Genomic DNA, 21,036 nt, shown 5'->3' with positions numbered 1-21,036 from the left:
ATAATCAGGCCCCATCTTATCTTAATGACCTTGTAGTACCATATCACCCCATTAGAGCACTTCGCTCTTGCACTGCAGGCCTACTTGTTGTTCCTAGAGTATTTAAAAGTAGAATGGGAGGCAGAGCCTTCAGTTTTCAGGCCCCTCTTCTGTGAACCAGCTTCCAGTTTGGATTCGGAGACAGACACTATCTCTACTTTCAAGATTAGGCTTAAAACTTTCCTTTTGCTAAAGCATATAGTTAGGGCTGGACCAGGTGACCCTGAATCCTCCCTTAGTTATGCTGCAATAGATGTAGGCTGCCGGGATTCCCATGATGCATTGAGTTTTTCCTTCCAGTCACCTTTCTCACTCACTATGTGTTAATAGACCTCTCTGCATCGAATCATATCTGTTATTAATCTCTGTCTCTCTTCCACAGCATGTCTTTATCCTGTTTTTCTTCTCTCACCCCAACCGGTCGCAGCAGATGGCCCCGCCCCTCCCTGAGCCTGGTTCTGCTGGAGGTTTCTTCCTGTTAAAAGGGAGTTTTTCCTTCCCACTGTCGCCAAAGTGCTTGCTCATAGGGGTCATATGATTGTTGGGTTTTTCTCTGTATTTATTATTGTGCTATCTACTGTACAATATAAAGCGCCTTGAGGCGACTTTTGTTGTGATTTGGCGCTATATAAATAAAATTGAATTGAATTGAATTGAATTGAATTTAGTATGTAACCCCAGATAATGCTATGGCTTTTGGGCCAGTTAGCAGCAGTCTGTAAAAGGCTGCCAGTTAACATCAGAAGAATCCTGGAATCATGTCCCATCATGGTGGATGGTGGTGGATGTTGTGAAAGATGGCGGGCGCAGCTACAGGCGGGTGGCGTGGCGTGGTGAAAATTGTTTGGTGATTCTAATTAATTTTATATAATTCTAAGTATAAATCCTGCCTGGAATTAGGTAACAGTAACAAAGGCAAACGAATAAACAAAGGATAGATATTTAAAAGAGGAGAAAATGGCAAAAATGAAGAAAATCGAAGAGGATTTAGAGGAGATCAAGCTTTCACTTAATTCATTGTTGACGGATGTCGAGAAAGTAATTAAGCAACAAGGATTACTTACGTCTCTGACGGACCTAATTAAAGAACTAAAAAACTTGATTACGAAGAAAGACAAAAAAATCCAACTCTTAGAAAGGAGAGTGGACGAGTTGGAACAGCAAACACAACTTGAGGATGTCATCATTACTGGTCTGGAAACCAAACATAGGAGTTACGCGAGAGTCATCGAGACCGGGATCGGTGTAAAAACTGGTGGTGATGAGCCCCCGGTAGAGGAGCTGCAAACACTGGAGCGGCAAGTTGTGGAGTTTTTTGCGAGCAAAAAACTGCCTCTGCACAGTAACAACATTGAAGCATGCTATACCCTTCCCAGAAAGAATGCTAAAGCACCTCCAGCGATAGTAGTGAGATTTGTAAATCGAAAACACAAAAGTGACTTACTGAGACAGTCCAGACAGCTGAGAGGAAGCGGAGTATACTTGAATGAACATCTTACAAAAAAGAATGCAGACATCGCCAGACAAGCTCGCATCTTACGTAAGGAAAAAAAAATCCAAGCAACTTGGACGAGAAACTGTAAAGTGATGATAAAGCTTAATGGGACACCAGAAGAGGCTAAGGTCATCACGATTAAGGATCTCGAGGAATTGGATATATATAAGTGACGATACTACTGGAGTCGACTGTATGGAAGAGGACCAGAGTCAGGTTGTAATTTGGACACAGGACTGTGAGAAGATCACCGGATTTTCTCTATATGTTGGTAGACAAACGCACGACTGCTAATGTTGTTTCGTTTTTTTGTTTTTTGTTTGTTTTTTTGCGAGAATAATAGTCATTTAAAGAATACTCATTTATAATGAGTGATGATTTAGATTATAAATCATATGATTTCGAAGCCAATATTGATCTAGAAGGGAATATGCTTAACACAATTAATGAGACATGTGAATATTACACGGAGGAGCAATTTAGAGATAACGTTGATATAAGTAATATATTTTCTTTAATTCATTTTAATTGTAGAAGCCTCTATAAAAATTTTGCTCCGATTAATGATTTTTTGCATAGTTTGAGAGGCAAGTTTAAAGTAATTGCATTATCTGAAACATGGCTAGATGAGAAAAGGGGCTGTGATTTTCATATTGATGGGTATGATTTATATTACATAAATAGATCTAATAAGAAGGCAGGAGGGGTGGCACTTTTTGTTAACTGTGAACTGAAATGTAAACAACTTAAAGATATGTCTGTGGTTATTGACGACTTATTGGAGACTGTTACAGTAGAACTAGAAATGGAAAGAAGAAGTAATATAATTGTTACATGTATATATAGAAAACCTGGAACACTGACAGAAACATTTATAGATGTAGTGGAAGATTTATTAAGTAGGGCTAAGGGAAATAAGACTTTCTGTTTGTGTGGGGATTATAATATTGATTTTCTAAAAGAGACTAATCACATGGCATCAGACTTTTTAGAATTCCTACTTGGAAATGGATTATACCCTCTGATTTCAAAGCCGAGTAGAATAACGGACACATCAGCAACATTAATTGATCATATTTTTATTAATAGTTTAGGGAATAATATTAAAAGTGGCCTCATCATAAATGATATGAGTGATCATTTACCTGTTTTTTTCACCTTAGATTACAATATGAGAACTCGTAAGGAGGAGGAGGAAGAGCAATTGGACAGATGTATAAGGATAAGAAATGAGGATGCAATAAATAAATTTAGACATGACCTCGTAGAAGAGGATTGGAAGGAGGTTTATGTAAATGATGTTAATGTCGCATATGACGCGTTTTTAAATACTTATTTGGCCTTGTATGGAAAACATTGTCCACTGGTACCGCTTAAGGTTAAGAAGAAGAACACTAATTTTAAACCATGGATAACTAAGGGGCTAGTAAACACGTGCAAAAAGAAGAACAAACTATACAGTGATTATATAAAACTCAGAACAAAGACCGCTGAAATGAAATATAAAGTATATAAAAACAGGCTAGTATTAATATTGAGGAAGGCCAAGAAAGAATACTATAACAAACTATTTCAAGAAAAGAAAAATAATATAAAGGGTATTTGGAATATTTTCAGAGATATTAGGCAATAAGAATGTTTCCTTAGATTTTTTATAAGGAAGATAAGATTATAAAGGACATGAATGAAGTGGTAAATGAATTCAATTCCTTTTTTGTAAACATTGGCCCTAATTTGGCGAATCTAATTAGAAAACATGATAAGTTAGAACAAAAGGATGAGTGGAAAGGTGAAAGCAGAGTAGTTAAGTCTATATTTTTAGCTGATATCACTGAAAAAGAAATTGCAGCAATTTTAAAAAAGACTAAAAATAAGACATCTACTGATTGTGATGGTTTAGATATGGTTATAGTTAAAAAGACATTGGACTGTATAATTACTCCTCTTTGTTATCTTTTCAATCTTTCATTCCATACTGGCGTATTTCCTGACACAATGAAAGTGGCAAAAGTGATACCTCTGTATAAAAAGGGAGATAAACATAGTTTTAATAATTACAGGCCAGTGTCACTTCTGTCACAGTTTTCCAAAATACTTGAAAAACTGTTTGTGGAAAGACTTGATAGCTTTATTGAAAAACATCAATTACTAAGTGAAAATCAATATGGATTTCAGAAAAATAGATCAACGGCATTGGCACTGATGACTACTATTGACGATATTTCATGTGCAACAGATAATAATAAATATACAATAGGAGTATTTATTGACTTAAAAAAAGCTTTTGATACGATGCAACATTCTATTTTGATTTCTAAGCTTAATACTTATGGGGTGAGAGGAATTGCATTAAACTGGTTAAGTAGTTATTTAGAAAATAGGACCCAGTATGTGCATTATTTAGGCAATTCCTCTGAAAGACTGAAAATTGAATGTGGGGTTCCTCAAGGGTCTGTTTTGGGACCAAAACTTTTTAATTTATATATAAATGATATTTGTGATGTGTCCAAAATGTTAAATTTCGTTTTGTTTGCAGATGATACAAATTTTTTATTGTGCTGGGGATAAATTGAAAGAATTGGCTGAATTAATGGTTTCTGAAATGGAAAAACTAAAAAAAATGGTTTGATGTAAATAAATTATCTTTGAACTTGACAAAAACGAAATTTATGATTTTTGGAAATCGGGTAAAAGAGGATGAAGTAATTCTGTCCATTGATGGAGTTTTGATTGACAGAGTTACTGAACTCCGTTTTTTGGGGGTAGTATTGGATGATAAATTAAAATGGAAATCTCATATTGAACATGTTAGAAAAAAGATGGTTAAAAATATTTATATTCTGGGTAATGTCAGAGATATTCTAGATTATAAGGCAATGCGTATTTTATATTTCTCACTAATTTTCCCCTATCTCAGTTATTGTGCTGAGGTGTGGGGGAATACATATGCGACTTATATAAATCCTCTATATTTGTTACAGAAGAAAGTGGTACGAATGGTTCATAATGTTAAATATAGAGAACAAACAAATAATTTGTTTATAAAATCTAAATTGTTGAAATTTGAAGACTTAGTGAAATTACAGACATTATTATTCATGTGCAAGGCAAAAAATAATACATTACCTCTTAAGTTACAAAGTTTGTTTGTATTGTGTTCAGGAAGTGGGGACAGTAGAAGGAAGTTTGACTTTAAGCATCAGTTTGCTAAGACCACACAAAGGCAAATGTGTCCAACAGTCAAAGGTATAAGAATGTGGAATTCTCTCGAAGATAATCTCAAGAGTTGTACAAACATGCACCGTTTTAAAATGTGTTACATACTTAAAAGGATAAATCAATATGAAGACCATGAAAGTAATTTGGGTTAAATGTGGAAAAAAAAAATTTCATTGCCATTTAATGCTGTATATTGCTGATTATATTGATTTGTTGTTTAGTTTTGCATTGTTACATAAAGATGCATGTTAGTGGGTTTTTGGGGGGTTATTGGCGCCCTCTTGTATGAATATTTGGATTGCAGATAGGGGGCAGGTGCTAACAAGAATTTATTCTTCTTCCTGCTCCTTTTCACCCATGGGTGCAGAGTTATATTAATGGGAAGGAGGTTTTGTATGTAGGAAACGAAACACTGTTGAACCATGTGTGAAATAAATAAAGAAATGAAATGGTGCAACATTGTTTTATTTCATGTTTTCACAATTGTTAATGTTGGTAAATAAACATGCGGGTAGTGATGGGCACACCAAGGTTTTGTGAGACACTGAAACTTTTGAAGCAATTGTGCCAGAATCATATCGAGGTGTCTCCACAGTGACACCCAGTGTTGGGGAGTAACGGAATACATGTACCGCCGTTACGTATTCAGAATACAAAATATGAGTAACTGTATTCCGTTACAGTTACCGTTTAAAAAGGTGGTATTCAGAATACAGTTACTTTGTTGAAATAAATGGATTACACGGCGGTACTTTCCTGTTTCATATTGTCGCGGGTCAGGATTGTTTGGGTTTGTTTGACAGCTACATTCTGTTGTTCCAGGCGGCAGCGTTACGGTTGCCATGGTTACAGGGTGACGCGCTCTCTCTCTCTGCGTGTTTCCTGGGTGAGAGAGCGCTTTTTTGTTGTTGTTGTTGTGCTAAGCTAAAGGCAGAATGCTACAGGCATAGCTCTAAAGCATGTAGCCTGATGGGCAGTGTAGTCCGTGCTGCAGGGAGAATGGACTGCCATACCCATTATGTGTCTCTGTGAGCGAGGGAGGGAGAGAAAGGAAAAGTCCGAGCTGTCACGGAGCAAAAAACGGGAGCTGGAAGCATGTAAATATAATAATAACCACTGCAGCCAAAAGAGTGCCTGAGGAGCCCATTTGTAAGTAAGCTATTAAGACTCAACTGTACACTGTGTTCGTGTTTTCCTCCGGAAAAAATAAGTTCCGTTGGAGCAGCCTTTCAACGCCTCTCTCTGTCTCCCGCAAGCAAAGTTGACCCAGACAACAAAGTAAAGCTAGTTTTCGCTACCAGCCCGACAGGGAACCGGACGTATTAGCCAGAGGTCCCTTTACTACGTTTCGTACTACGTACCTTCAGTAACAGTAATAAATTACAGCAATAGGACATTCATGTAGTTGTAAACAGCATGATAATATATTAAGTATTCCAAAGTATTCAGAATACGTTACTCTCATTGAGTAACGTAACGGAATACGTTACAGAATACATTTTAGGGCATGTATTCAGTATTCTGTAGTGGAATACATTTTAAAAGTAACCTTCCCAACACTGGTGACACCTAGTGGCGTCTTTTACTATTGTTGCAGCTTGATAATGATGATCTGTGCAACAGGTGAAAAGGACTAGTCCCGCACATTTGTACACTTATTACACCAAACTATGAATAATTGTGATCCTCACATGTTTGGGAGAAATCCCCATACATCAAATCGAGAAAAACTGTGATTTTCTTACAGGCATTAAGCTGTGACTACAATGAACACGCCGTTTCAGTAAATACTATTTGCCCATGGTGTGTTAACAAACATGCACGTATTTCAGTTGCTCAGTATTTCAGTGCAATAAAAAAAAAAATCAAATAAAATATGTTGTAAAAAAGCTGCTTTGTTTTTTTATGATGACCACAAGGGTATCGTAGATTTAAATGTCACCGACTTTATAGACAGGTTAAGTGTAGACACCAGTAATTGACTAATGCTAATGAAAACCGAAGAACAGAAAATCAAGTAGCAGTGACTACATGTGTCATATGCACACATTTTAATTTTATTCATTTTTTTCAGCTGTTTTGGGGCTAAGTCTCAGTAGCGGTTTTTGACACTGCCGGTAGTGCTTGACACATGCACAGAGCAGTAGATGGACTAGGAGGGAAATAATTAAAATCATGATGTTGATTGCTGATGTCAGTATATATATTTTAGAGGAGTGTTTTGTTTTTCACCCAAAATGAACTATATTGCTTCAGAAGAGATTTATTACCCTACCGGATTCTTATGTATTGTTCTGTGTTTTGTTTGTTTGTTTGTTTTTGTTGTTTTCGGGTTCAATGGTGCGTGTTCTTCTAATGGCCGCCTTCCCACTGGAGGTTTTGATCCACAGCATTTAAAAGGTAAACAGCTTTGAAAGTCAGTTCAAATGTTTAGCTAATAGTATTTTAAAAAGCCTACAACTCTGTCACCAGTTTCTTTACCAAAAAGTACCCATAAAATTATATCGCATATCATTGTAGTTCAAATGTTTAGTTGAACAAATATCAGATTTTTGGAAATCTAAAACAAGTCAGACACTCAAATGGTCATGCTTTTTATAGGAGGACAGAGCAAAACGGACATCGGCGCAGAGCGAAGAACTGCCCTTGATAAGGACACTATGACAGCCATATATAGTAAGTGAAGACTTTCTGTGTATCTAAAACTGCATACAGCACAAGCAACTTACTTTGCAACCATTAAAAAAAATTGCACATATAGGTGATGATGCATTGTAGTGGTTGATCTCAGACAAAGAAGGTCAGATTTATGAATGCTGGAAGGTTAGGAGAGATGACCAAAAGGGGTGTTAGTATTACTGTAATTTGAACTGGATAGACTTTCCATCGAGGGGAAAAAAAGAGGTAAAATTATGTGTAAAATATATCTGTATTAATATCTGCATCTATATAAACAGAAAAATCTGTTTGCTAAATGAAGCCAGCTAAAATAAATCCTATTTTTATTTTAACTCTGATAAAAGTAATAGAACTGTGACTTTTGTTTGTTACAGTGGCGGTAAGGAAGAGGTTTCCCACTGTGTCCAGAGGGGCTTTGAGGATTGCAGTGAATTCGAAGCTGGGGGAACTGAGACTGCTGGAAAAGGAAAAAAAAAAACATTTAAAGTGTGTAATATATTTTGAAATATATTTCAAAATATGCAAAAAATGGCCAAAACATATGTGCGTTAAAATACATTTCAAAATATATAAATATATTTTAAAATTCTGTATACGAAAAGTGAGCGCGAGAGCCCTCGGTGCGCCTGCTCGCTGCTGAAGTCAAAGTAAACTTTATTGTCATCTCTGCTACATACAGTCCAGCATATAGAGAGACGAGATGACGAGGCTCCAGTTACAGCAGTGCAAGTAAACAAACAATAAATATAAGAAGAGTAAGAAAATATATATGCACTTTAGGACTCGGGGTAAAGGGATCAATAACAATTTAAAATGTATAATTTACAGTTTGATGATTTAAAGTCACACACAACCTGTCGAAAGGGGAGGGGTTCCATGGGCTCCCCAGTTTCACCCATCGTGGCCAATTTGTACATGGAAGAAGTGGAAAAGAGGGCTTTGCTATCCTACCCTGGAACACCACCAAGCCATTGGTTCAGATATGTGGATGACACCTGGGTGAAAATCAAATCTTAGGACGTTCCACATTTCACGGATCACATTAACTCGGTGGACCGACACATCAAATTCACCAGGGAGGATATGAAAAGTGGCAGGTTAGCCTTCTTAGACTGTGAGATTTCCATCAGTAATGGGGGACATCTAAAAGCTGACGTGTACCGTAAACCTACACATACGGATCAATATCTAAGGTTTGACTCTCATCATCCACTGGAGCACAAACTGGGTGTCATCAGGACGCTACAACACAGAGCGAACACCATCCCCACTGACACAGCGGCCAGGGAGGCAGAAGAACAGCACATCAAGAAGGCCCTGAGTAAATGTGGTTATCCCAGCTGGACTTTTGTCAAAGCTGGGAAGGCACCTAAAGAAAGCTCCAGCCGATCCAGGAGAGAAGGACAACTGCTGCCCAGGTGAAAACCTGTAGTGATCCCATATGTGTCAGGAGTATCGGAGCAGTTGAGACGCATTTTTTCTAAACACCGGGTCTCTGTGGCTTTTAAACCCCAAAACACGCTGCGCCAAAAACTGGTCCACCCCAAGGATCGGGTCCCCCGACACAAACAGAGTAACATAGTGTACGCTGTTAAGTGCCAGGAGGATTGCCAGGATTTATACATCGGGGAAACCAAACAACCTTTGGCAAAGCGGATGGCACAACACAGAAGAGCGACCTCATCAGGCCAGGACTCTGCAGTTTATTTACACCTACAGGCCAGTGGACACTCTTTCAATGATGAGGATGTACACATCCTGGACAGGGAGAAACGCTGGTTTGAGCGCGGAGTCAAGGAGGCCATTTACGTGAAGAGGGAAAGACCATCTCTGAATGGAGGAGGGGGCCTAAGGGTCCATCTGTCACCATCTTACAATGCTGTGATTGCAGCCATTCCCCAACTCTCTGTGAATGGGACTCATGGCCATTGATCAGTGTTCTTTGATCAGTGGGTTTTGGTCAGTGATTGTTGATCAATGGTCATGGGAATTTGCATAATTATGATTAAGGAACTGACCTCCCAGCCCATTGTTCCTTCAGTGGGCTGGTTTCAGTCATTATGCAAATGTACTGTTTATAAGGTTTGGGGAAACCTGCAGTCAGCTGAGACTGAAGAAGTCACTTGGATGAGTGACGAAACGTTTCTCCCACGAAACGCTACGTCCAGATGAACAGAATCAACTTTTGGAGATTTACTTTCCTGGATGATTGAGAATGCATCAAGATATTCATGATTTGAATCCTGGGTTTTGCTAAATCCCAGAAATAAACCCTAGACAAAGTGAATCTGTGAACTAAGGTGTAGGTCTATTAGGTTATGTTGTGGTGATCCTTGAGTTGGGGGATGGGTGTTCATACTGGAGTGCAAAATTAAATCAATGGAAGATGGACAAGAAAAGTTCAAAACCATCAGGTGCTCAGTTTAGAAAAAAGATAAAAGAAGAGGAAAAGATACCGGAAAGCAGATGTGTCATTGGATAATGGCAGGTCATGTGTCCTGAAACAATCAGAATCAGAATACTTTATTAATTATGTGGGTTACAGCTGCTCCAAGAAGAAATGGTAAAAATAGTAACAGTAACAGACTAAATACCGAACAATACATTATGTTACAGATTTTACACATTTAGGAAATAGCACCAATATATGCAGATCACTCACTTATAAATATCAAGGATTAACAGAGGGGATTATAAATAAATGTCAAGAAATTTGACAAGAATATCACAGAGTAGAAAAGAGTGTGTGTAAAAAGGCTGTAACTATTGCAGTGTTTACAGTGTGTTAGATGGAGGAGTTGTACAGGGAGATGGCCACAAGCAGGAATGATTTTCTGGGTCGTTCAGTGGTGCATTGTGGGTAATCTCAGTGGCTCACTGAGCGTGCTCCTGTGAGTAGCCATGTCATGTCATGGAGTGGGTGGGAGGTGTTATCCAACATTGTCTTTATCTTGGACAACATCTGCCTCTCAGACACCACCCTAACGGAGTCCAGCTCCATCCCTACAACATTACTGGCCTTGTGGATCAGTTTATTTAGTCTGTTGGCATCTGTGACCTTCAACCTGCTGCCCCAGCATGCAACAGCATAGAGCAGGGGTGTCAAACTCCAGGCCTCGAGGGCCGGTGCCCTGCAGGTTTTAGATCTCACCCTGGATCAACACACCTGAATCAAATGATTAGTTCATTACCAGGCCTCTGGAGAACTTCAAGACATTTTGAGGAGGCAATTTAGCCATTTAAATCAGCTGTGTTGGATCAAGGACACTAAAACCTGCAGGACACTGGCCCTCGAGGCCTGGAGTTCGACACCCCTGGCATAGAGGATGGCACTGACCGCAACAGAGATAATAACATCATAACATCAATTAGTAGGGATAGTGAAGTGTCACTTGGCTATGATAGTAAACAGTAGACACTGATGTAGCTGACTGAATCTTTTGGACTGTGTTCAGCACAATATTAATTAGTCATTGTCAATTGTTGATTTGTCCTGTTCTCATTGTCTGATGAATTATGATGGCTGTTTGGTAGCCGTTTGCATACTATGCATACTCTCTCTCTCTCTTCATATATATGTGTGTGTGTCTGTGTGTGTTTCTCTGGTGAAATTCAGTATGGTTCAGACAACAGTTTTATGTTAATATAAAATCCTTAATATGTTTTATGGGGGGGTGGGGTGTGTGTCATGAAATTAATATATATTTTAAGGCTTATTTTGCTGATTATATTGTTTTAGGTATAAAAGAAGGCCAGCTTTGAGACTAGGTCACATTCTGACAGGAAACTGGATGTTTTTTGTAGAGTATGAGCAACAGACAGAGTGAAACTAAGTTCAGATAGGTTGCCCTGGCAACAGACCTTAGAAAGGGGAAGTTATTGCAAGCTGCACAGGAAGTTCTAGTGCACAGGCATATTAATAAATCAGACGCAGAAAAGAGGAACTGAGTAGGAGTTTTGTTTGTAATGAAACTGTGTGTGACGTGTGTGACGTCTGGAGTACAGAAATAACATCATATGAGACACATGTTGAGCTTAAAATGTTAGAGATCCTGTAACTGGCTTTTGGGGCTGTGCAGGACTCTCTCTTCTGGAAGATGATTGAATAAAAAAGAAATATAAAATGTTTTGACCACTATGAGTCGGGTTTTCTCTGTTCCATCATGGGGATCAAAGAATCGGGTTTAATATTTGGTGTTTCCGCCTGGTTCTTCGTGCAACAGAGAGAACAAATGTGGCCGAAGGTTGGATCTGATATGAGGCGAACAGAAGACCAATCTAAAAGGATTTAAAGGCACAAACCTGTTCAGAGAAAAAGCAAATCTGTGCATATTGGATGAATTCTAAATTATCTGTTCGCTGAGTTGATGATCTTAACTATTAAATTGGCTCAGTAGTGGTAAAACTAAAGTCTTGAGAATAAAGTGAAGCTTTGAAGTAAAGATAATGAAACTTTGAGAACAACAGTACTGAGTAAAGAGAAAGAAATGAAAAGAGAAAACAGAGAAATGTTTAAGAGAATATAGAGTAATAGGTAACTGGTGAAGTGTTTGTGACAATAAAGTCTCAATTGAATATAAAGCCGGGCTTGGACATCAATAAGATTGCTTGTGTAGTTTTATGGGGTATCTCCAAAGTAATTAAATTTTTGTAGAACTGAACTCTGGGAGTTCTGAGAAGTGCATTGTTCGGAGGTGACGCTCCAAATTTGCTGGGGACGCTCGGCATTTTCCTCTGGGAGGGATAGTCCGATTTGGCAATCGTGGACAACGATCGGTCCAAAATAAGCTACTGATAGGATCAGTTTACCGTCCGGGACGGTGGTTTGCACTTTTTTGGTCAGCAAAGTTCGGAACTTGGGCGTGATACGCTTTTAAATTGTGTTAGTGCATTAGATATGTGACCACGGCCCGGGGCCGAGACTGGTGAATTGATGACAAAAAACTCAGGGAGTTTATCCGTTGGATGGTTACTTTAAATTTGTCAAATTTGTGTAGGTGTTAGAAGGCCTGACAATCTGTGCAGTTGTAATTATAAGACGTCATTGTAATATAAAAGAAGAAATCTGTGCGTGAAAGGAGTCTGTGACCCAGCACTGAGCTGAAGTGCTGATGCTATTTTTAGACTGTGTGTGTGTGGAAATGCAAATTAGGAAGCTGTGAACTGCTTAAACCACCGTTGGTTTCACAAATACTGCTGCGAACATTGTTGAATGCGTGTTTGAGAAGCCGTTTATGTTTATTAGAGGGCTATAAATAAAGTTTTGAGTTGTTGTAGTATGTATAGTAATTGACTGAGTTTTGATATATATTGAGTGGACTGTACATACCTAGGACCCATATCTTACTTTCAATAGTAATGTCTCTTCAGCAATAAATGCTGGTGTGCTTTATTTTTTCCATTTTTTGTGTGTGCTGTGAGAATTATTAGAGGTTTCAATTGTTTTTCTTTCACTTGCTCTTTCTGAGTCTGAAAAGCATGTCTGATAAAATACTCTTAGGAAAGCGTATTTTGAGTGATTTTAAGCACTGGATTTGAATGATTGTGTGTGATTTGTACCAAATAATAAATAAGTAATATTAACAAAAGAGGGTTCATAGTAGAGTGCGTGAAAAAGTGGAAGTTTGAGAGAAAAGGCGGTGTGTGTGAGACGATTCCTGATGTCTGAAAGAGCTCTGCTGAGAACGCTGAAGACTGTGATGTGAATGCTGACAAATGCAAAGAGCTTAGTGTATTTAAAAGTGTGTGCGTGAAATAAGGGTGCATTGTTTTTAGATCAAGACTTAGCAGAACTAAAGAGGATTTGTAGACTGTAAATACAAGAAAATACAAGAGTTTGATCACCCTGAAGAAATAAGAAAGTAGTGTGTTAATACAGGTGGATTTCTCTCAACCTGGAAACTTGAGTACAGCGGCAAAAGGATAGATTAACAGAATTGGGAAAATAGGCCAGGCTTTGGCTAAAATTTCACAGCTTGACCTCTCACTTTGTCCCTAACCTGAGAAGAAGCTTAAAGGACAGTTAACCTCCTGATGAAGACCGACAGAACATCGTGTACTTGAAAAGTTAACAGCAGGCAAAAGAAAGTGCAGCTTTCATAACACTGACGACTCCAGCAGCAGCAGCATGAAAGGAAGCACGTGATGCAACATGCACAGTGAACTGCAGGCTGGTAAGAACAGTGTGACATGACTGTTTGAAGGCACTGGACCCTGAGTTTGATATTTGCCATGCTGGGAGTAACCTAAAAGAAAAGACTGAAAAGATCTGAAAAGAAAAATCTGATCAATTTCAAGACAACACAGGACACTGTGAGAAGAGGACAGAGGAGCAGAAAACGAGTTCACAAGGCTGAACACATGGATTTAGGGATGTCCACACATCACAACAAAGAGGTAAACAAAAAAGAAGGTAAAATAAAGAGAGGAACTAACTAACAATTACATTAATGAATAGAAAACACACACACACAAATTGTTACATGTGAAATTGTTTTTGGAAAGAATCAGAAGTGAGGCAGTTTGAATCCAGAGCTCATTGCAAAGATGCATGAATTAAACCTGATTATAAAATACATATGCAATGAAGAAACAGCTGACACTCACTGAACATTAACATGAAGACATAACAAATGCAATGAAGACACTCTTACACTTATATACATGACATAAATTGGTGTTTCTGACCGGAAAACGAGAAGCGGGTCGTTTAAGCACTGATGATTATAATGAAAATGTCTCAGTTTTGTTATTTTTAGATGCAAAGACCTGGATCAATTTTCCACATGCAGCGGTCGGAAGAAAGTTATAGGTTAACGTCACTGGAAATGTTCAGGCAAGTTTCTGGTTGAATTGTTTCCAGCGCCATGTGTTACTAAACCTCACCAGCGAGCTCTAACTCCTGGCTGAACACAGAGGAATGCTGTTATTTAATGTGGGAAATCAAAAGTTGGGTTAGCAAACCTGGGAAAGAGAAAACTGACTGTTTAAGTTGGAAAACTGTGAAGGAGTCTGGAACACTGCCAAAAGAAATATATACAAAATCACACACAAACAGAAAATGCATTAACCTTAGAAATACAAGAGAGCACATGAAGACTAGACAGCATGTTGAGTGTGTGAGTCTGTTTATCATCTTGTCCAAATCGCTTGTGTAGTGGTTTTTATAAAAAGAAATTTAGAATTTAGTGATGATGGTGTGCAAACTGTGTGGCTTTTAACAAGATTTTCTGTGTATTGAGCAGGTGAAATTATGTCAGTTGACCTCCAGAGTCTCAGGATGGTGAAGAACCTGAGGCCACTGAGATATGATGTGGGGAAAATGAACAGAGGGAGTGATTTAAGTCTGATTTCAGACTATGTAAGTATTAGTTAAACCAAGAGTAGGGCAAAACTTTTGTGGCCCTGAAGTTCTAATCCCAACAACATATGGATAGATTAATAAGCAAAATTTTCTGTGTTTAAGATTTTGGAGGTTGTTGTTGTAGTGATGGGTTGATTGTGTCAGTTTGCTTTGGGTGTTCTTATTTTAATAGAGGGAGTTTTATTAAACATGGACGTGTCTAAGGGGGCCCATTATTTTTGTAACAGTGCACTTAAAGAAAACCTGGCAGGTGATTTTGTTTTGTGCTTTGATGAGCTGATAATCAGCTCTCTTTTCCTTATTTTTGTTTTAAGCAGGCCTGAAGGGGAGTGAATTAACAGCGCTGAAAATTTTCGGGAGAACAAATATAAGGTGGGCTTTCCAGATTACAATTGGCTGAGGAGAAGGCTACCTGTGGGGACCTGTCTAAAAGGATTGCGGCGTGTCAATCCAGACCAAAAATGATAGACAAGTGTTTTTCTTTTGAATGAATGTGTGTAAATGGATGGTGACTGGACGGGCGATGTGGACTAAAGGTTGGACTGACTGGACACTGAGATACAGACTGGACTAAGGTTAAACACATGACTGATAAGTGTTCTGTATTAAGTTTCTTTCTTATAACACCGATTGGATCATAAGTGGGGAAAACTGAGTATGAAATGTGAAGTTCAGGTTAACACACAGGTTTTGTTTCTAGGAAGTTCCAAGGATGCAGGCTGTGGACGGAGCCAGGAGTTCGAAAAGATTTGACATGATGATTAAATTGATTTCATTCCCTAAACACAGGTTTGCAGGGCCGGAGCAGATATACCTGAGAGGAGGATCGCCGAGGTGTTTTGAGAAATGATATGATTAACCTCTTTCTTTTAATTTCCTGAGCTCGGGTGAAGCATTTTGAGTTTGACACACAGGAGGTGTCAAAAGGGGGGATTTAAGGTTTAATTTGAAATAATGGGTTTTAGGATCATTTTATGACTTGTTGGGTGTCTGATAATTTAAGTAAAGTAAAACTTATGCATAAGTGATTGCTTATATGCTTAAGCTTAACTGATTGAAAATCTCTGACTTGGGTTGGATGTATTTTAGTAGAATAAGCGTTTATAATCATTTTCATACACACATTGCAATTGTGCTCATTAACAGAGTTGATGTTCAGTCCATTTAAGGTCATAAGCTTCGATGAGCGCGATGTCTCAGTCGATATATTGCGGGGGACTTGGAGCAATAGAAGGGTAAACAGCATTCACGCTTACAAACACACATGATTTAAACACAGGCCAAAGGCCTGAAATCCATTTAGCCCCTATCTGGATTTGAGCTTGCCTAGTAACAAGTGACAGAAAGAGGAACGTCGTTGTCTGTTTTTATGCTCCGATGGTGATGGTTTATATCTTACCCTGGGTGTGTTTAATAAAATTGAAGGTGTTCCTCACACAAATAAAGAGCACTGAGATTAAGTAAAGATTAAGTAAAGTTAATATAAAGGATAGAGCCCAGAGCATGATATTCTGAATCACGTTTGAATAATTAAGGGAAAAATAGATGAAAACAGTAGATTAGTGAGGTGCAGCAGAGAGGGGCATTTTGTTTTCTATCGTTTACAGGAGAAGATTGCAGGACAACAGCGACCACAGGGGTGGCGAGAATCCTGGAAGCCCCAGACCGAATGGAACCAACCAGAGAAAGGAGAAGAACAGAGCACAGAGACACCGAGTTGTTTATATTGCAAAGAAGATCAAAAGCTTGTTAGACACAGGTTATAATGGGAGCATAAAAGTAATGAGAGGGACTTTACGAATAGCTGCAGGATTTTTATGTTACGTAAATTGCCCAAACACAGTGTTCAGACCGGATATGCGCTACCCGTTAAAGGAGGCGAAGAAACCAGGCCTAAGTTTTAAAGATGAAAAGGGTCAAGTCTATAGCGGATGTTACGAAAGGTTGAGAAAACAATGTAAGACCTTTTACCAGGAAAAGCTAATGGTATGTGTTTAGACTTTACAGTGTGCACTGAGCGAAGTCAGGAATAGTTTTAAACTGGGATTGAAAGAAAATTAAACTGGGATTCTAGTTGAAAAGGGGGTGTCGGAAGTAGATTTAGGACAGCTCACAGCCCGGCGTAAATGCAAGGTGCTGTCTCACAGCTTGATTTATGGGCATGATTTGTTTAGTTATATTTCTATTATTTTCACATGCAAGTAACGTTATTGGGATAAATTAGGGTTTATGTCGTCTTTTAAAAAAGACGAAAAGGGGGAGAACTGTCATGAAATTAATATATATATTTTAAGGCTTATTTTGCTGATTATATTGTTTTAGGTATAAAAGCTTTGGAGCCACAATAGAGAACGTTCGGTCTCCTCTCAGTTTCAGCCGTGATTTGGGGACTGAGAGAAACAGCTGCTCATTTGACTGGAGCGAATGAGTGGGGACATGGGGCTTCAGCAAATCAGACAAATATGCAGGTGCCAGACCATTTAAGGATTTAAAAACCAATAAAAGGACTTTAAAATGAATCCTAAATTGAACTGGAAGCCAGTGCAGGGAGGCCAGAACCGGAGTAATGTGCTCAAATTTCCTTCTACCAGTTAAAAATCGTGCCGCAGCATTCTGTACTGGCTGCAGGCGTGTCAGAGTGCCCAGTCCAACCCCTATTAAAAAGGAGTTGCAATAATCCAAGCGTGAGGTTATAAAAGCATGGATAACAGTCTCCAAATCATGCCTTGAAAGAAAAGGTCTGACCTCCGACAGACGCCTAAGGTGACAGAATGATGATTTCACCACCCCATTCACGTGGCCATCAAAAGTAAGTGCAGAAATAAGAGTCGATATTTTTCCAAATCTCTGTATTTGGTTTTCCAGTTTTCTTTTACCATAAAGATGACATAGATTCAAATATAACCAATTACATATATACGGAAATAGTTGAACAGAATAAAATACAACAAACAACAAAAGTAAGTTGGACAGAGGATATTATTTATCGGACTACACATGGAGCTCAGTGATCGTTTATATCTGTGCTGTATTGAAGAGATAAAAGTGTCATGATCCTGGGTCCGTTTGACCCAGCGTTTTGTGTTTTTCTATTTAGTGTGATTTTGGTTCTGTTCTTCCTCTGTTTAGTGTTTACACTGTTTGGCCCGTGTGTGTCCTTGTATGTGTAGTTCCTGTTTTATTGTGAAGGTCTGTGTCTTATGTCAGTGGGTTCTGTTTACGTTTTCCCCTGCCTTGTCAGTTGTGATGTCTTCCAGGTGTGTTCCCCTCCTGTTTCCCTTCCCCTGATTCCTGGCGTGTGTATTTATAGTGTGTGTTACCTCGTCCTCGTTGCTGTTTTGTCTGTGTTCATCCCCTTCATCATTCTGTGTCTGTTCCTCCGTGCTCCTGGTTATTCTCCCTGCAAGGTACCCTCGTTCTGGTTTTGGTGTTAGTTTTAGTTTTCCCAGTTTAGTGTATTTTCTGTTATTTTCCTCGCCCCCTTTCTGTTGTGTTGTATTTCACCGGTTGTTATTAAAGCTCACCCTCCACTTAAGCAGTCTGCATCTTGGGTCCATTACTAATCTTCACACGGCCTGCCTCGGCACCCCGTGACAAAAAGGTTGCCAGGTTGAATGGAATTCTTCCAGCTTCCCCCTTAGTAGGAGTTTAATTTTTTCCAGCTGCAAATGTCTCATTACATCTTGTATTAACGCTGATTTGGTAGGAGGCACTCTTTGCTTCCAGTTTAGTAAAATTAAACGGCGTGCTAGCAGCGTCACAAAACGTATTACATTATTTTGGGTGGCTGATAAATCTACAACAACCGGCTTCACTCAAAATAAAGCACAGATTGGATCTGGCTTAAGTGGGTTTTTTTTTTTTTTTTAGACTCTTAGACAAGGTTTGAAAGACATTATTCCAATATATTGTTATACAGGGACAATTCCAAAACATATGCACCAGTGAAGCAGGTTGCTGTTTACATCTGTTACAGGATGAGTTTACATCGGGGAACATTTTTGACAGTTTCAACTTCGATAAATGGAGTCTATGTAACACTTTAAACTGTAAGAGTCCGTGACGGATACAAACAGAGGAAGAATGTACATTTTCTTGGGCTTTTGTCCATTGACTATATGTGATTCTCATACCAAGGTCCTTTTGCCAGGCATCTTTCAGATGATCAAGCGTAGTAGTTCCATCCAGTTGTGACAATGTGAATTTTTGTTATTAGTCCTTTTTTGAGAGGGTCAAGCTGGAATAAGTTATCTAAGGTAGAGTCTGGGGGTCGATCTGGAAAGGATGGAAACTGACTCTATACAAAGCTTCTGATCTGTAAGTATTTGAAGAAGTCATTACTAAGCAAGTTAAATTTTTCTTGCAATTGCTGGAATGTGGGAAAAAACCTTACTGATTATTGAGTGCAGCCCCTTGAGGTTCCATTGGAGAAATGAGATGTTTGAGAGTGATGGCATGAATGTTGCGTTATTCATGAGTGGAGTTAGTATGGAGGCGTCTTTCCACCTGTAATGTTTCCTTATCTGAGTCCAGATTTTAATTGTATCAGAGACTACCGGATTCTTAAAATCATGTCTAGGGATAGGGAGAGCTGAATAGATCATAGCTTCTAATGAGGAGGGATAGCAACTTTCACTTTCCATCATTGTCCAGTCAGCCCCCGAGTGCGCAACCAAAGTGACATGGAACGAACATTACATGACTAATAATAAAGACAGAAGCATGGCAACCCCATCCCTCCCTGACCTGTCGGTCTCTGCAGGTAGCCCTTCTTGATTCTTGGGTTTTTTCTGTTCCATATGAAATAAGATGTTAAGGAGTCTAATTTATTAAAAAAGAAAAGCTTTATTAATCACAATAGGGATACACTGAAATAAAAATAAGAATTTGGAAGGAATATTCATTCTAACAATGTTTATTCTTCCTGCTAATGAAATTGGTAAATTAATCCATTTGTCAATGTTATTTCTGGTTTCTTCATATAATTTAGAAAGATTATGTTTAAATAAGCCACAATAATCCTGAGTGATATTTATTCCAAGATATTTGAACTGATGAGAAACTCTAAATGGTAAGGTGTTGAAGCTACTTGGGTTTCCTTTTGCTTTAGAGTTGACTGGAAACAACACACTTTTGGATAAATTCAATTTGTACCCTGACATTTCTCCAAAATTTAGCAAAATCTCCATGATGACTTGATGATGATTTTGCAGGGTTAGAGATATACAGTAGTAAATCATCGGCATATAGCGAAACTTTATGTTCTGCTTTTCCCTTCTAATCCCCGTATATTCTTTTGTTGAATGCAGTAAAAGAGCTAAAGGTTCAATAGTTAATGCAAAAAGCAGAGGTGAGAGAGGACAACCTTGTCTTGTTAAGCAATTCAGATCAAAATAGTCAGAGTGAACATTGTTTGTTTGTACCGACACTTTTGATTGGATGTATAGTAGTTTAACCAGAGAAATTTAGGGGCCAAATCTGAACCGAAGAGATAATTCCACTTGACCCTGTCAAAGCCTTCTCCGCATCCAAGGAAAGTAAAATTTCAGGGTTTGAATTATGCTTGTCTTGCGTATAGATAATATTTAGTAGTCTTCTAATATTAAAAAAACAACTGCCTGTCTTTAATAAATCCTGTTTGGTCTTGAGACATAATTGTTGGCAGAACTGTTTCCAGGCATGTTGCTAAAATCTTTGCAAGTATCTTATTATCTACGTTGATTAAACTGATTGGTCTATATGGTGCCGGGTCTAAAGGGTCTTTTTCTTTTTCATAGATCAAAGAGATGCTTGCCTGATTTAGAGTTGGCGGTAAGGCTTTTTTGTCCAGCGCCTCATTATATATGTCACAGGCTGGGTCTCTGACCCAGCGCTCTGAGTGTAGTTTGTATTTGTCTTATGTTTGATTTGTGATTATATAGTTTGTTTGGTTCTTATTTAGGTTTTAGTTGAGGATAAGCTCAGCCATTATTTGTCATTGTCTCCTTGGTTTCTAGGTTCTTGTCTAGTTTTTTTTAATGTGTGCCAAGTCTGTTAAGTTGGTATTGACTTGTCTACGTTTCCTGTTTTATTTTGTAAAGGTCCTGTGTTTCCCTTAGTCAGTGTGCTTAGTTTTACACCTCCCCTGTGTCATTATGTGCATTTGTGTCAGCTGTTTCCTCATATGTTTCCACTTCCCCTGATCACTCCTTGTGTGTATTTAGTCTGTGTCTTCCATTCTGTCTTTGTCAGAACTTCCGTG

At 38.5% G+C, this 21,036-nt stretch overlaps 1 protein-coding gene and 1 long non-coding RNA gene across 3 annotated transcripts in view; one reads left to right on the top strand and one right to left on the bottom strand.

Annotated features, from left to right (window-relative positions):
* Positions 1-21,036, bottom strand: part of LOC116327427 (L-rhamnose-binding lectin CSL1-like) — a 70,464-nt gene that overhangs the window by 20,090 nt on the left and 29,338 nt on the right. The window lies entirely within an intron of this gene.
* Positions 5,870-7,900, top strand: LOC120435334. The gene is made up of 4 exons (XR_005609658.1): positions 5,870-5,902; positions 7,130-7,153; positions 7,355-7,429; positions 7,807-7,900. It is a non-coding gene; the product is annotated as an uncharacterized LOC120435334 (long non-coding RNA).

This window comes from Oreochromis aureus, linkage group 20 (assembly GCF_013358895.1).
Source record: "Oreochromis aureus strain Israel breed Guangdong linkage group 20, ZZ_aureus, whole genome shotgun sequence".
Lineage (NCBI taxonomy): Eukaryota > Metazoa > Chordata > Actinopteri > Cichliformes > Cichlidae > Oreochromis > Oreochromis aureus.
The sequence above is the reverse complement of the archived record's forward strand: the minus strand, read 5'-3'. Positions and strand labels throughout refer to the sequence as shown.